This window comes from Taudactylus pleione, unplaced genomic scaffold (genome assembly GCF_031769625.1).
Source record: "Taudactylus pleione unplaced genomic scaffold, aTauple2 ptg001919l, whole genome shotgun sequence".
Taxonomy (NCBI): Eukaryota; Metazoa; Chordata; class Amphibia; order Anura; family Myobatrachidae; genus Taudactylus; species Taudactylus pleione.
Genome location: NW_028286316.1, coordinates 997452 through 1014147, shown reverse-complemented (window position 1 = coordinate 1014147; position 16696 = coordinate 997452). Strand labels below are relative to the sequence as shown.

At 50.2% G+C, this 16696-nt stretch overlaps 1 protein-coding gene across 4 annotated transcripts in view; it reads left to right on the top strand.

Annotated features, from left to right (window-relative positions):
* The first annotated feature begins 382 nt into the window (after window positions 1-382).
* Window positions 383-16696, top strand: part of LOC148436191 (uncharacterized) — a 167877-nt gene continuing 151563 nt past the window's right edge. For 3 of the 4 annotated variants that reach the window (XM_088465234.1, XM_088465236.1, XM_088465232.1), the window contains exons 1-2: window positions 383-456; window positions 10713-10828. The gene's annotated coding sequence lies outside the window, so the exon portion shown is untranslated. Of the gene's footprint in view, window positions 457-9591; window positions 9657-10712; window positions 10829-16696 lie in introns of those variants that run through there. The other variant, XM_088465233.1, reaches the window with a different exon arrangement.

Genomic DNA, 16696 nt, shown 5'->3' with positions numbered 1-16696 from the left:
ACACCATTACCTGCTGCCAGACACAACAATGGCCGCTCTCTGCCTCCTCCTGCTGACACTGTCACACGTAACGTACGATGCCATTCTAGAAGAAGAAGACGCCCCTCTAGATAGCCACGCCCCTCTCATCTCCGTGTAGCTATGGCTCCTCTCTGCTCCGCCCCTCTTATCATAGCTACCGTCCTCCACTCCTTCCCCTCAGTGCTGTGATTGGCAGCAGCGAGTAGCCAATCAGACGGCACAAGGTAGGAAGGACGTCCTGTAACTAAGCAGCCACCTCCACCTGCCGCTCTCAGCTTCATCACTAGAGTAACAGTGGTATAGTATAATGGTGCCCTCATGTAAGGTGACCGGCGGCCATATTCTTATAGTCTCCCAGTCACAGAGCCGAGGGGGCGGGGCCACAGGGGCTTTAGCTGCCATATTGTCATAGACATTCCTGACAGCCGGAGCCAGGTAAAACGTGTCCTGTATATATTATGTTATTATTATATAGGGGGGAGGGGACCGTACAGTGATATATGAGGGGGAATAAAACAGCTCCCAGCACACACTGATATGTGGTATTATTATTATTATATAGGGGAGAGAGGGGACCGTACAGTGATATATGAGGGGGAATAACACAGCTCCCAGCACACAATGATATGTGTATTATTATTATTATATAGGGGAGAGGGGACTGTACAGTGATATATGAGGGGGAATAACACAGCTCCCAGCACACACTGATATGTGGTATTATTATTATATAGGGGGGAGGGGACCGTACAGTGATATATGAGGGGGAATAACAGCTCACAGCACACACTGATATGTGGTATTATTATATAGGAGAGAGGGGACTGTACAGTGACATATGAGGGGGAATAACAGCTCACAGCACACACTGATATGTGGTATTATTATTATATAGGGAGAGGGGACTGTACAGTGATGTATGAGGAGGAATAACACAGCTCCCAGCACACACTTATATGTGGTATTTATAATATATAGGGGAGGGGATTGTACAGTGATATATGAGGGGGAATAACACAGCTCCCAGCACACACTGATATGTGGTATTATTATTATATAGGGGGAGAGGGGACTGTATATGAGGGGAAATGACACAGCTCCCAGCATACACTGATATGTGGTATTATTATTATATAGGGGGAGGGGACTGTACAGTGATATATGAGGGGGAATAACACAGCTTCCAGCACACACTGATATGTAGTATTATTATTATATAGCGGAGAGGGGTCTGTACAGTGATATATGAGGGGGAATAACACAGCTCCCAGCACACACTGATATGTGGTACTATTATTATATAGGGGAGAGGAGACTGTACAGTGATATATGAGGGGGAATAATACAGCTACCAGCATACACTATGTGGTATTATTATTATATAGGGGAGAGGGGACCGTATAGTGATATATGAGGGGGAATAACACAGCTCCCAGCACACACTGATATGTGGTGTTATTATTATATTGGGGAGATTGGACTGTACAGTGATATGAGGGGGAATAATACAGCTCCCAAATCACACTATGTGGTATTATTATTATATAGGGGGGAGGGGACTGTACAGTGATATATGAAGGGGAATAACACAGCTCCTTGCACACACTGATATGTGGTATTATCATTATATAGGGGAGAGGGGACCGTACAGTGATATATGAGGGGGAATAACACAGCTCCCAGCACACACTGATATGTGGTAGTATTATATAGGGGAGAGGGGATCTTACAGTGATATATGAGGGGGAATAACACAGCTCCCAGCACACACTGATATGTTGTATTATTATATAGGGGAGAGGAGACCGTAGTGATGTATGAAGGGGAATAACACAGCTCCCAGCACACACTGATATGTGGTATTATTATATAGGGGAGAGGAGACTGTACAGTGATGTATGAGGAGGAATAACACAGCTCCCAGCACACACTGATATGTGGTATTATTATATAGGGGAGAGGGGATCTTACAGTGATATATGAGGGGGAATAACACAGTTCCCAGCACACACTTATATGTGGTATTATTATTATATAGGGGAGGGGATTGTACAGTGATATATGAGGGGGAATAACACAGCTCCCAGCACACACTGATATGTGGTATTATTATTATATAGGGGAGGGGACTGTACAGTGATATATGAGGGGGAATAGCACAGCTTCCAGCACACACTGATATGTGGTATTATTATTATATAGGGGGAGAGGGGACTGTACAGTGATATATGAGGGGGAATGACACAGCTCCCAGCATACACTGATATGTGGTATTATTATTATATAGGGGGAGGGGACTGTACAGTGATATATGAGGGGGAATGACACAGCTCCCAGCACACACTGATATGTGGTATTATTATATAGGGTTGTTTAGGACAGAACAAGAAAGGAATCGGTATGACATACCGACACATGGGTCCCAGGCAGTCAGAATCCCGGCGCCTGGGTCCCGAAAGGGTTAACATACTGTACCCTAAACCTAACCCTCCCCCTAGTGCCTAACCCCTAAACCTAATCTCCCCCCCATATTTATAGGGGACAAATTTCATATCAGCGGTACTGGATGGTAATCATATGTGCAATGGGACACCAGTGACATATATCAGTCTGAACTTGTTGCTCTTATTTTCATTAGCACATTGGATACACCTGACGGAACTTGAATAGTTGTTATTGATACAGGATACGTATTTAGCTACACTATATTCATTGTTGCAGAATCCTGATGATAGTGTCCTAGCTGATTGACTATTTTCTTGCACATTTTTCACAAGGATCTAAGGCCCTCATTCAGAGCCGTACGCTCTGAATGAGGGCCGTCCTCCATAACTATGGAGCGTCCTCCTGGACGCTCGTATAGCTGTGGGTCACCACCCACAGCCTATACGAGCGTGCAGTTTGATGGCTGCGATGGTCCTGACCATCGCGACCATTGAAACTGCGAGCCGGAGCCTGCGGTTGAGGTTTTCAACCGCAAGGCCCGGAGTGATTTTGGCTCTATCAGAGCCAAAATCACTCCCACTGACATCATTAGTGATGTCAGTGGGCCGGCTTCTGACGGTAGGCGTTCCCATGGGAACGCCCCCGTCCGGTAGGCACGCCCCCGGCATGCCCACCAAAGGGGGGCGTGCTGTCAATCAACATCGACAGCACGCCCCCTTTGATCAGACACAACGAGCGAAGGAAAGTCCTTCGCTCGTCTCGTCTGGCGCATGCGCACGACGGAGCTCCCTCCGTCGTGCGCATGCTCAGTACAGACCATCGACCCACTTGCGAGCGGACAGCCGCTCGCAAGTGGGTCTGAATCAGGCCCTAAATCCATGTCGCTATCCATTTACTTGAGATTGTTGCTGCTATATGTGCAATGTGTGATATGTTTATTAGCTCGTAGGTCTATTGACCAGTTTAAGTCATTCATGACATTGTTCTTATGTATTGTTGGATAAAACCTTCAAACAGATTTTTATTTATTATTTTTATTGCTGTTCTAAATGTGTATATTTCTACTTCAGGGTCCATAGGGGGTCCACAGGGTTGACCTTGGGGTATAGCTGGATCTGGATCCACGGGCACCACGCAGTTAAAGCTTTGCTGCTCCCAGGATGCACTTGGGTCCGTCCTCCTCTATACCCCGCCCCGGCCACAGGCACCTCAGTTTTAGTTGGTGCCCGGCCGGAGTCGGGTCACCCTGTCGCAGTGGGGCTGCAGGAGCAGCCCCTAAGCTTTATTTTAAAAGATTAATTTTTTATTTTTTTCTACTTTTTTTACACTTTTAGAGCGGCAGCATCAGACTGTCCTTTAGGACGTCCACGCTGCCGCTCCTTCTCCCCGCTGGCGCCGCGACGCCAGTACAGCTCTGGGGATCGCGGCGGGACCCCAGAGCCTGTACTAGCCGGGCTCTGGGGACTCCCTTGACTGCTGCCGGACGCGACGGGGATCAGGTAAGCCGCGGGTCGCCGCATGCGGCGGCCCGCGGATACTTCAATGCAGTCAGGAGCCTCCGGTCTCTGGGGACAGACCGGAGGCGCTAGCGGCGGCGGCGGGCTCCCCCTCAATTGAGGAATACCCCGCGTGTCCGCTAGACCACCAGGGTATCAGGCTGGTAGCGGGACCGGCAACCCGGGGGTTAATTGCTAGCCAGGGGAGGCAGCATTCCCTGTCTAGCGGCTCCTCCCCTCAGCTCAGCGCGCCTTTCAACAAGCAGTCTGGCGTCGCTGAGCTGCTCTTATCTCTCGGCCACTCCTCCTCTGAGGTCTCCGGCGGCCATCTTTACTGGCACATCGCAGACTCCCAGGCGGTATCAAGTGGACCGGTCCCCCTGTGTACCTCTCCCCTGCTAAAGGACAGTGTACACAGCGCTATAGCCCTCCCAGACACTGAATCTGGGCGGTTGATTGTAGCGGAAGGTGCAGTGAGTATAACTTTTCTGCATTGTATGTGACTATTGCTAGTGCTGCCTGTCTGTGACTTATTCTCCTTACTGTCAGCTTATAACTATCCCTTTCCTTCTCCTACGGCCCGGCAGGTGTGTGGGGGAAGGGCATTTTTCTGAGACCCTCACTTATATAAAACACGTATTTGTGGGGTCAGTCACATACTGTTGTGTGCTACACAGTACCATATCTGGGCTGTTGTGTCGCATACTGGTGAGTGCGCGGGTGTTAAAACCGTAATTCCTCTGGTGATACCTGTTTCTTGTGATTTACGGTATCATGTCTGATGAGGAGACTGAGCGCTCTGTGGCTCCTGTGCTATTTTCCTGCAGACGTTGTGCTGCTGGAGTTGATGGGGAGGACTTATCTCAGGATGGTCTGTGCGGGCGGTGCCAGCTGGTACCGGACCCCTCCAACCCCCCTGTATCACAGGACCCTCCTTGGGCGATGTTTTCACAGGTGCTGGCGTCTATTGCGGACCGGTTATCGGTCCCATCAGCGGTCCCTTCTAGGGCGTTACCGCAGCCCACCATCCCCCATTCCCCGAGGGTTCCACAAATGTTGCGGTCTTCCCCCGGGGCCCAGACTGTGGGTCCTTACTCGGGACTGCCTGTGTATGTGCAGTCTTCCCCAGGGACGCGTCAGTCTGTAGTGCCTTTGCAGAGTTTTGCTCCGACGGCTCCTCCGCCTTGGGTGGATGTTCTATCCAGCTCCGTACAGAGTCTGGCGGCTTCATCCTCGGCGTTTCAGTCCATGTTGCAAGGTGATGTGCCACCAAGGGTGTCTAAACGTCCGGTTGTGAGTTCACTAGCTGCGCAGTTGTCGGACTCGGAAGTGTCCTCAGATGATGGAGAAATCCATGAGGACTCTGACTCTGATGTCATGGGGCAGGAGGTGGAAGTTAAGTCCTCCATTAATGTTCCAGCCTTAGTTAGGGCGGTGCGGGCTATCCTACATGTTGAGGATGATGCGCCGGCTCCTAGGTCGAAGTTTCCTAATTTTAAAAAGGCCAAGGTGACCTCAACTGTGTTCCCCCTGTCTGATCAATTATCGGATCATATGGCGGCGGCCTGGCAGTTACCTAGTAAGAGGTTCCATCCACAGAAGAGGTTGGCGGCGAACTATCCTTTTCCTGAAGCTCATTGCAGGAAATGGGAAACTCCGCCGGCGGTGGATTCCCACGTTACCCGCTTGATCAAAAGCGCGACGTTGCCATTGCCGTCTATCTCCTCTTTGAAGCATCCCACGGACAGGAAGGTGGAGACTTGTTTAAAGTCCATTTATTCTCTTTCCGGGGCGGTGGCTCGCCCGTCCATGGCTATCTCCTGGGTGGCTAAAGCCATTGAGGCATGGGCCAATGCCTTGGAGGATACCTTTCCTGATGAGGCTCCGGATATCCAGAGAGCGTTAGTGGGACAGATGCGGGATGCAGCTTCCTATATTGGGGAAGCGTCTTTGGATGCCAGCCTGCTCACTTCTAGGGTGTCGGCTGCAGCGGTATCTGCTCGGCGCTCCCTGTGGCTGAGGTCCTGGAGGGCTGATGCAGATTCAAAAAAGGGTCTGGAGGCCTTGCCTTTTAATGGTGATTTACTATTTGGTCCGGATTTGGACAGAATAGTGGATACTTTGGCTAAGTCCAAGTCGGCTTTTCTCCCTTCGGCCTCTGCGCCGGCTAAAGTGAGGAGCTCTGCCTTTCGGTCCTTTCGGGTTCAGGGTAAGGCCAAGGGCCAGTCCTTCCCGAGACATTCGGCGACCAAGGCCGCACCCAAGCCCAAGAAGCAGGCATGGATTGCTCAGCGCCCTTCTTCCAAGCAGGAGGATAAGCCTGCTGCCTGATGGGACGGGCCTATCTCTGGGGGACCCCAGAGTGGGAGGCCGACTTCTCCAATTCGCCCAGTGTTGGCACAATACCACCACGGATGCCTGGGTTCGAGAAGTAGTCTCTCAGGGGTACGCCCTGTCTTTTCGGTTCAGGCCGCCCCACCAGTTTTTCTGTACGAGTCCTTCTCTGGACAAGACCAAAGCTGGTCAGATTCAGGTAGCTATAGAATCCTTGCTACAAGCAGGGGTCATTGTTCCCGTTCCGCAGTCTCAGCGCAGGACGGGGTACTATTCTACTCTGTTTCTGGTACAGAAACCCAATGGTTCTCATCGCCCTATCCTAAATTTGAAGTCTCTGAACAGATACCTCAGAGTTCCCAGGTTCAGGATGGAAACGTTACGTTCCATCATTCTGGCGATGGAACCCGGGGATTATATGGTCTCCCTCGATATCCAGGACGCCTATCCATGTGCCCATAGCACCGGCACATCAGCGGTATCTGAGGTTTGCTATCCTGAACCATCACCACCAATTTCGGGCGTTGCCTTTTGGCCTTTCCACGGCTCCGAGGGTGTTCACCAAGGTGATGGCGGTTATGGCTGCCCACCTTCGGGGTCAGGGTCTACGTCTGTTGCCGTACCTGGACGATCTTCTGCTGCTGGCGAGCTCCCCGGAGGTGCTTCTTCGACATCTCCACCTGACCATTGCTTGTCTTCAAGCACATGGGTGGTTGATAAACTGGAAGAAGTCCTCCCTGATTCCATCACAGCGGATGGTTCATTTGGGAGCCCTGCTGGATTCTCGTCAGCAGCGGATTTTCCTGACTCCAGAGAAGGTCTCCTCCCTGCAGCTGCGGATACACAGTTGCCTGAGCAGTTGCCGCCTGTCGGTCCATTCAGCTATGAGAGTTCTGGGGTCCATGGTGTCGACATTCGACATGGTGGAATTTGCCCAGTTCCATTCCCGGCCCCTGCAGGGGCTGATTCTATCGGAATGGAACGGGTTACCTCACCGGATCCGCTCTCAGATGCTGGTGTTGTCCGCGGAGGTTCGGCAGTCTTTGGCTTGGTGGCTTCAGACGGTGCATCTGGTCGAGGGGCGCCCCTTTTGGATCCCGGACTGGGTCCTGCTCACGACGGATGCCAGTCTTCGGGGTTGGGGGGCAGTGACCGGCTCATTATCGCTTCAGGGTCGTTGGTCCGCGGAAGAAGCACTTCTCCCCATCAACATCCTGGAACTGCGGGCTGTGTACAGGGCCCTGCAGTCGTCCGGCCCCGCTCTTCACGGAAGGGCGGTTCAGGTGCAGTCCGACAACGCCACCACGGTGGCGTACATCAACCACCAAGGGGGAACTCGCAGTCGGGCAGCAATGTCGGAGGTGTCTCGCATTCTTGCTTGGGCGGAGTGTCACGTTCCAGCGATCTCGGCAGTCTTCATTCCCGGAGTCCTCAATTGGGAGGCGGACTTCCTCAGCCGTCACGATGTGCATCCCGGGGAATGGTCGCTTCACCCAGAGGTGTTTCAGCTACTCGTGGACAGGTGGGGGCTGCCGGAGCTGGACTTGATGGCCTCCCGTCACAATCACAAGTTGCCTGTTTACGGGTCAAGGACAAGAGACGCAGGCGCCTGTCTGGTAGACGCTCTGTCGGTGAAATGGACGTTTCACCTGGCGTATCTGTTTCCTCCGATATCCTTACTTCCTCGGGTTCTGCGGAAATTCAAGCAGGACGGCGGCACGCTCGTGCTGGTGGCTCCGGCGTGGCCCAGACGTCCTTGGTACTCCGATCTGAGGTGCCTCTCCATCGACGCTCCATACCTTCTTCCTCAGCGTCGGGACCTGTTGTCTCAGGGGCCCTGCCTTTACCCGGATCTGGGTCGGCTGTCTTTGACGGCGTGGCTCTTGAGACAGCCGTCTTGAGGTCTAGGGGTTTCTCCAGTTCAGTGATTGGTACCATGCTTAGGGCACGCAAGCCTGCCTCCGCGCGGATTTACCACAGGGTGTGGCGCACTTATTTTCAGTGGTGTGAATCCAGAAACTATGATCCGCAGGTGTTCCGGGTTTCCAGAATCTTGGAATTTCTTCAATCGGGTTTGGACCTCGGCTTACGCCTGGCCTCTCTGAAGGTTCATGTGTCTGCTTTGTCCGTGTGGTTTTAGCGACGGATTGCTACACTGCCAGATGTTTACACCTTTTTCCAAGGTGTTCTCAGGATCCAGCCTCCCTTCGTGCCTCCGGTGGCTCCGTGGGACTTGACGGTGGTACTGAGGGTCTTGCAGGGTCCTCCTTTTGAGCCGCTTGAGTCGGTGGAGCTCAAGTGGCTGACGTTTAAGACCATTTTTCTCCTGGCAATTGCTTCGGCCAGGAGGGTTTCAGAATTGGGGGCGCTTTCCTGTCGCCCTCCTTTTCTGATTTTTCACCAGGACAGGGCAGTGCTCCGCACGCGTCCTGAGTTTTTGCCCAAAGTGGTTTCAAAGTTCCACATTAATCAGGAACTTGTTGTGCCAGCTTTTCAGTCACCTGATCTTTCTGCTGGTGAGGCTTCCTTGGATGTGGTCCGGGCACTTAGAATCTATGTGGACCGGACTGCTTCGGTTAGGAAGTCGGATTCTTTGTTTGTCCTCTTCGGTTTTCACAAGAGGGGTTGGCCTGCTAACAAGCAAACGTTAGCCCGTTGGCTTCGTTCAGTTATTTGTGAGGCTTATGCGCAGGAGGGTTTACCTGTGCCAGCCTCTGTTAAGGCTCATTCCACTCGTTCTGTGGGTCCCTCTTGGGCTGCTAGACGTGGCGCCTCCGCTGTTCAGCTGTGTAAGGCGGCTACTTGGTCTTCAATTCAGACGTTTTTGAGGTTTTATGCGTTTGACACCTTCGCCTCTCAGGATGCATCCTTTGGGCGCCGGGTACTCCTTTCAGCACAGGAGCGTCCCCGCCCTTAGTTGAACTGCTTTGGGACATCCCCAAGGTCAACCCTGTGGACCCCCTATGGACCCTGAAGTAGAAAACAAGAGATATGGTAAGAACTTACCTTTGTTATCTCTGTTTCTACGAAGTCCATAGGGTCCACAGGGCGCCCGCCCTGACGCACCTGGCTTCAAATGGGCTGTGTGGCTGGTCACCGGTTTTCCGTCTCCCATTTCTGTGAGTATGGTTTCTTGTGTGTTCCAGTCTTCCTTCTCTCTGTTTAGTCTCCTCCTCCGGCCTTAGCTGCTTACCAACTGAGGTGCCTGTGGCCGGGGCGGGGTATAGAGGAGGACGGACCCAAGTGCATCCTGGGAGCAGCAAAGCTTTAACTGCGTGGTGCCCGTGGATCCAGATCCAGCTATACCCCAAGGTCAACCCTGTGGACCCTATGGACTTCGTAGAAACAGAGATAACAAAGGTAAGTTCTTACCATATCTCTTGTTTTTTTATGTGTATGCAATAAACCATATTGGATATATTAAACAAGCCTCCTCGTCTATAATACAGAGCACAACCTTTCACCATATGTATTTTTGTACCAGCGCAATCATTTTTGTTTATCTATAATTGTTTTTGAGATCAATGATCTTTGGGTTTACTAGACCCTATTATTATCTGCAGCAGGTACAGATTTCAAAAGTAATTTTGTATATCACAAACAGCGCCAGGTTTTAGTAGTTTACTACTTATATTGAGTATAGATTAGTGCTACTGGGAAACTCACGTGGAGTCTAGTAGTGGAGGAAACGTTTAATTGAAATCTATGGGATTCAGGGCCTGATCCAGCACAGATCCCTGATGCTATCACGCACGCATCCGCTCACGCAGTTCAGCTGCAAAAATATGCTAATAAATCCAATCACAATGCACCACAATATAAGGACGCCCACTTCCCCTCTCTCACATCCGTAATACCTTGCAAGTCTGCAAAAACATCGGTAACATCGAGAAACATCGGAGCCTCATGCAGCATTACGGCAGGTCAGGCCTTACACACACATTGCTAATCTTCCGGCACGCTATGAGACTTCAGGCTGCGTATGCTGTTGCAATAGTTAATTTATGCACGCCCCTGCAATGGCGTTCAAACGCACTGGCACGCCTGCATTTGGCAGACCCCCACCGTTACCACCCACAAACGATACTTCCTGTCAATCATCGAGCCATGGGTCTGCATGCTCCCTGCGATCGCTTTCCCGATTACAGTGACCAGTTTGCACGCTGCATAAGCATGCGCAGAGCGCAAACATCGTGCGACTGCGTGCAAATTCGCATCTGCGTTCCTTGCTCAATCAGGCCCTCAGTGCAATATTTATATGATCAATCCAGTGAAATCTTCACATTGTATTTGTGATTATATGCAATTGCTTTATTCATATATATGTGTATATCATTTTTGATGCTTATAAGAAATGTATTAATCGACTCATCGACTGATTCAGGTTAAGCGCTTCACTTCTCTTCCTTTCTATAGTGCAGGCAATGCAGAGAAGCCAGGAGTGATACATGAACCGGACGGGAACTGGTGGTAACAGAAACCTGAAGGCCTGCAAAGTTGGATACAGACAAGACCCATATGCTGCAGAGTGGGTGAGTCAGAGTCACATGTAGCAATAGGAGGGACAGCTTGCAGAGGCCCAGCTGGCTTTAGCTGCACATATTATAGGCTGGGGATATACAGACTGGGTACAAACAAGAACCATATGCTGCAGAGTGGATGAGTCAGAGTCACATGCAGTAATAGGAGGAACAGCTTGCAGAGGCCCAGCTGGCTTTAGCTGCACATATTATAGGCTGGGGATATACAGACTGGGTACAAACAAGAACCATATACTGCAGAGTGGATGAGTCAGAGTCACATGCAGTAATTGGAGGGACAGCTTGCAGAGGCCCAGCTGGCTTTAGCTGCACATATTATAGGCTGGGGATATACAGACTGGATACAAACAAGAACCATATTCTGCAGAGTGGATGAGTCAGAGTCACATGCAGTAATAGGAGGGACGGCTTGCAGAGGCCCAGCTGGCTTTAGCTGCACATATTATAGGCTGGGGATATACAGACTGGATACAAACAAGAACCATATGCTGCAGAGTGGGTGAGTCAGAGTCACATGTAGCAATAGGAGGGACAGCTTGCAGAGGCCCAGCTGGCTTTAGCTGCACATATTATAGGCTGGGGATATACAGACTGGATACAAACAAGAACCATATTCTGCAGAGTGGATGAGTCAGAGTCACATGCAGTAATAGGAGGGACGGCTTGCAGAGGCCCAGCTGGCTTTAGCTGCACATATTATAGGCTGGGGATATACAGACTGGGTACAAACAAGAACCATATAATGCAGAGTGGGTGAGTCAGAGTCACATGCAGTAATAGGAGGAACAGCTTGCAGAGGCCCAGCTGGCTTTAGCTGCACATATTATGGGCTGGGGATATACAGACTGGGTACAAACAAGACCCATATGCTGCAGAGTGGATGAGTCAGAGTCACATGTAGCAATAGGAGGGACAGCTTGCAGAGGCCCAGCTGGCTTTAGCTGCACATATTATAGGCTGGGGATATACAGACTGGATACAAACAAGAACCATATGCTGCAGAGTGGATGAGTCAGAGTCACATGCAGTAATAGGAGGGACAGCTTGCAGAGGCCCAGCTGGCTTTAGCTGCACATATTATAGGCTGGGGATATACAGACTGGGTACAAACAAGAATCATATGCTGCAGAGTGGGTGAGTCAGAGTCACATGCAGTAATAGGAGGAACAGCTTGCAGAGGCCCAGCTGGCTTTAGCTGCACATATTATGGGCTGGGGATATACAGACTGGGTACAAACAAGACCCATATGCTGCAGAGTGGATGAGTCAGAGTCACATGTAGCAATAGGAGGGACAGCTTGCAGAGGCCCAGCTGGCTTTAGCTGCACATATTATAGGCTGGGGATATACAGACTGGATACAAACAAGAACCATATGCTGCAGAGTGGATGAGTCAGAGTCACATGCAGTAATAGGAGGGACAGCTTGCAGAGGCCCAGCTGGCTTTAGCTGCACATATTATAGGCTGGGGATATACAGACTGGGTACAAACAAGAATCATATGCTGCAGAGTGGGTGAGTCAGAGTCACATGCAGTAATAGGAGGAACAGCTTGCAGAGGCCCAGCTGGCTTTAGCTGCACATATTATGGGCTGGGGATATACAGACTGGGTACAAACAAGACCCATATGCTGCAGAGTGGATGAGTCAGAGTCACATGTAGCAATAGGAGGGACAGCTTGCAGAGGCCCAGCTGGCTTTAGCTGCACATACTATGGGCTGGGGATATACAGACTGGATACAAACAAGACCCATATGCTGCAGAGTGGATGAGTCAGTCACATGCAGTAATAGGAGGGACAGCTTGCAGAGGCCCAGCTGGCTTTAGCTGCACATATTATAGGCTGGGGATATACAGACTGGATACAAACAAGAACCATATGCTGCAGAGTGGAGGAGTCAGAGTCACATGCAGTAATAGGAGGGACAGCTTGCAGAGGCCCAGCTGGCTTTAGCTGCACATATTATAGGCTGGGGATATACAGACTGGGTACAAACAAGAACCATATGCTGCAGAGTGGGTGAGTCAGAGTCACATGCAGTAATAGGAGGGACAGCTTGCAGAGGCCCAGCTGGCTTTATCTGCACATATTATAGGCTGGAGATATACAGACTGGATACAAACAAGAACCATATACTGCAGAGTGGATGAGTCAGAGTCACATGCAGTAATAGGAGGGACAGCTTGCAGAGGCCCAGCTGGCTTTTGCTGCACATAGTATAGGCTGGACATATACAGACTGGATACAAACAAGAACCATATACTGCAGAGTAGATGAGTCAGAGTCACATGCAGTAATAGGAGGTACAGCTTGCAGAGGCCCAGCTGGCTTTAGCTGCACATATTATAGGCTGGGGATATACAGACTGGATACAAACAAGAACCATATACTGCAGAGTGGATGAGTCAGAGTCACATGCAGTAATAGCAGGGACAGCTTGCAGAGGCCCAGCTGGCTTTAGCTGCACATTTTGTAGCCTGGAGATATACAGACTGGATACAAACAAGAACCATATGCTGCAGAGTGGGTGAGTCAAAGTCACATGCAGTAATAGGAGGTACAGCTTGCAGAGGGCCAGCTGGCTTTAGCTGCACATATTATAGGCTGGGGATATACGGACTGGATACAAACAAGAACCATATACTGCAGAGTGGCTGAGTCAGAGTCACATGCAGTAATAGGAGGGACAGCTTGCAGAGGCCCAGCTGGCTTTAGCTGCACATATTGTAGGCTGGAGATATACAGACCGGATACAAACAAGAACCATATACTGCAGAGTGGGTGAATCAGAGTCACATGCAGCAATAGGAGGAGCAGCTTGCAGAGGCCCAACTGGCTTTAGCTGCACATATTATAGGCTGGGGATATACAGACTGGGTACAAACAAGAACCATATACTGCAGAGTGGGTGAGTCAGAGTCACATGCAGCAATAGGAGGGACAGCTTGCAGAGGCCCAGCTGGCTTTAGCTGCACATATTATAGGCTGGGGATATACAGACTGGGTACAAACAAGACCCATATGCTGCAGAGTGGATGAGTCAGAGTCACATGCAGTAATAGGAGGGACAGCTTGCAGAGGCCCAGCTGGCTTTAGCTGCACATATTATAGGCTGGGGATATACAGACTGGGTACAAACAAGACCCATATGCTGCAGAGTGGATGTGTCAGAGTCACATGCAGCAATAGGAGGGACAGCTTGCAGAGGCCCAGCTGGCTTTAGCTGCACATATTATAGGCTGGGGATATACAGACTGGATACAAATATGAACCATATGCTGCAGAGTGGATGAGTCAGAGTCACATGCAGCAATAGGAGGGACAGCTAGCAGAGGCCCAGCTGGCTTTAGCTGCACATATTATAGGCTGGGGAAATACAGACTGGATACAAATATGAACCATATGCTGCAGAGTGGATGAGTCAGAGTCACATGCAGCAATAGGAGGGACAGCTTGCAGAGGCCCAGCTGGCTTTAGCTGCACATATTATAGGCTGGAGATATACAGACTGGATACAAACAAGAACCATATGCTGCAGAGTGGATGAGTCAGAGTCACATGCAGCAATAGGAGGGACAGCTTGCAGAGGCCCAGCTGGCTTTAGCTGCACATATTATAGGCTGGAGATATACAGACTGGATACAAACAAGAACCATATGCTGCAGAGTGGATGAGTCAGAGTCACATGCAGCAATAGGAGGGACAGCTTGCAGAGGCCCAGCTGGCTTTATCTGCACATATTATAGGCTGGGGATATACAGACTGGGTACAAACAAGAACCATATGCTGCAGAGTGGATGAGTCAGAGTCACATGCAGTAATAGCAGGGACAGCTTGCAGAGGCCCAGCTGGCTTTAGCTGCACATATTGTAGCCTGGAGATATACAGACTGGATACAAACAAGAACCATATGCTGCAGAGTGGGTGAGTCAAAGTCACATGCAGTAATAGGAGGTACAGCTTGCAGAGGCCCAGCTGGCTTTAGCTGCACATATTATAGGCTGGGGATATACAGACTGGATACAAACAAGAACCATATACTGCAGAGTGGATGAGTCAGAGTCACATGCAGTAATAGGAGGGACAGCTTGCAGAGGCCCAGCTGGCTTTAGCTGCACATATTATAGGCTGGGGATATACAGACTGGATACAAATATGAACCATATGCTGCAGAGTGGATGTGTCAGAGTCACATGCAGCAATAGGAGGGACAGCTTGCAGAGGCCCAGCTGGCTTTAGCTGCACATATTATAGGCTGAGGATATACAGACTGGATACAAATATGAACCATATGCTGCAGAGTGGATGAGTCAGAGTCACATGCAGCAATAGGAGGGACAGCTAGCAGAGGCCCAGCTGGCTTTAGCTGCACATATTATAGGCTGGGGAAATACAGACTGGATACAAATATGAACCATATGCTGCAGAGTGGATGAGTCAGAGTCACATGCAGCAATAGGAGGGACAGCTAGCAGAGGCCCAGCTGGCTTTAGCTGCACATATTATAGGCTGGAGATATACAGACTGGATACAAACAAGAACCATATGCTGCAGAGTGGATGAGTCAGAGTCACATGCAGCAATAGGAGGGACAGCTTGCAGAGGCCCAGCTGGCTTTAGCTGCACATATTATAGGCTGGAGATATACAGACTGGATACAAACAAGAACCATATGCTGCAGAGTGGATGAGTCAGAGTCACATGCAGCAATAGGAGGGACAGCTTGCAGAGGCCCAGCTGGCTTTAGCTGCACATATTATAGGCTGGGGATATACAGACTGGGTACAAACAAGACCCATATGCTGCAGAGTGGATGAGTCAGAGTCACATGCAGTAATAGGAGGGACAGCTTGCAGAGGCCCAGCTGGCTTTAGCTGCACATATTATAGGCTGGGGATATACAGACTGGGTACAAACAAGACCCATATGCTGCAGAGTGGATGAGTCAGAGTCACATGCAGCAATAGGAGGGACAGCTTGCAGAGGCCCAGCTGGCTTTAGCTGCACATATTATAGGCTGGGGATATACAGACTGGATACAAATATGAACCATATGCTGCAGAGTGGATGAGTCAGAGTCACATGCAGCAATAGGAGGGACAGCTTGCAGAGACCCAGCTGGCTTTAGCTGCACATATTATGGGCTGGGGATATACAGACTGGATACAAATATGAACCATATGCTGCAGAGTGGGTGAGTCAGAGTCACATGCAGCAATAGGAGGGACAGCTTGCAGAGGCCCAGCTGGCTTTAGCTGCACATATTATAGGCTGGGGATATACAGACTGGGTACAAACAAGACCCATATGCTGCAGAGTGGATGAGTCAGAGTCACATGCAGTAATAGGAGGGACAGCTTGCAGAGGCCCAGCTGGCTTTAGCTGCACATATTATAGGCTGTGGATATACAGACTGGGTACAAACAAGACCCATATGCTGCAGAGTGGATGAGTCAGAGTCACATGCAGCAATAGGAGGGACAGCTTGCAGAGGCCCAGCTGGCTTTAGCTGCACATATTATAGGCTGGAGATATACAGACTGGATACAAACAAGAACCATATGCTGCAGAGTGGATGAGTCAGAGTCACATGCAGCAATAGGAGGGACAGCTTGCAGAGGCCCAGCTGGCTTTATCTGCACATATTATAGGCTGGGGATATACAGACTGGGTACAAACAAGAACCATATGCTGCAGAGTGGATGAGTCAGAGTCACATGCAGTAATAGCAGGGACAGCTTGCAGAGGCCCAGCTGGCTTTAGCTGCACATATTGTAGCCTGGAGATATACAGACTGGATACAAACAAGAACCATATGCTGCAGAGTGGGTGAGTCAAAGTCACATGCAGTAATAGG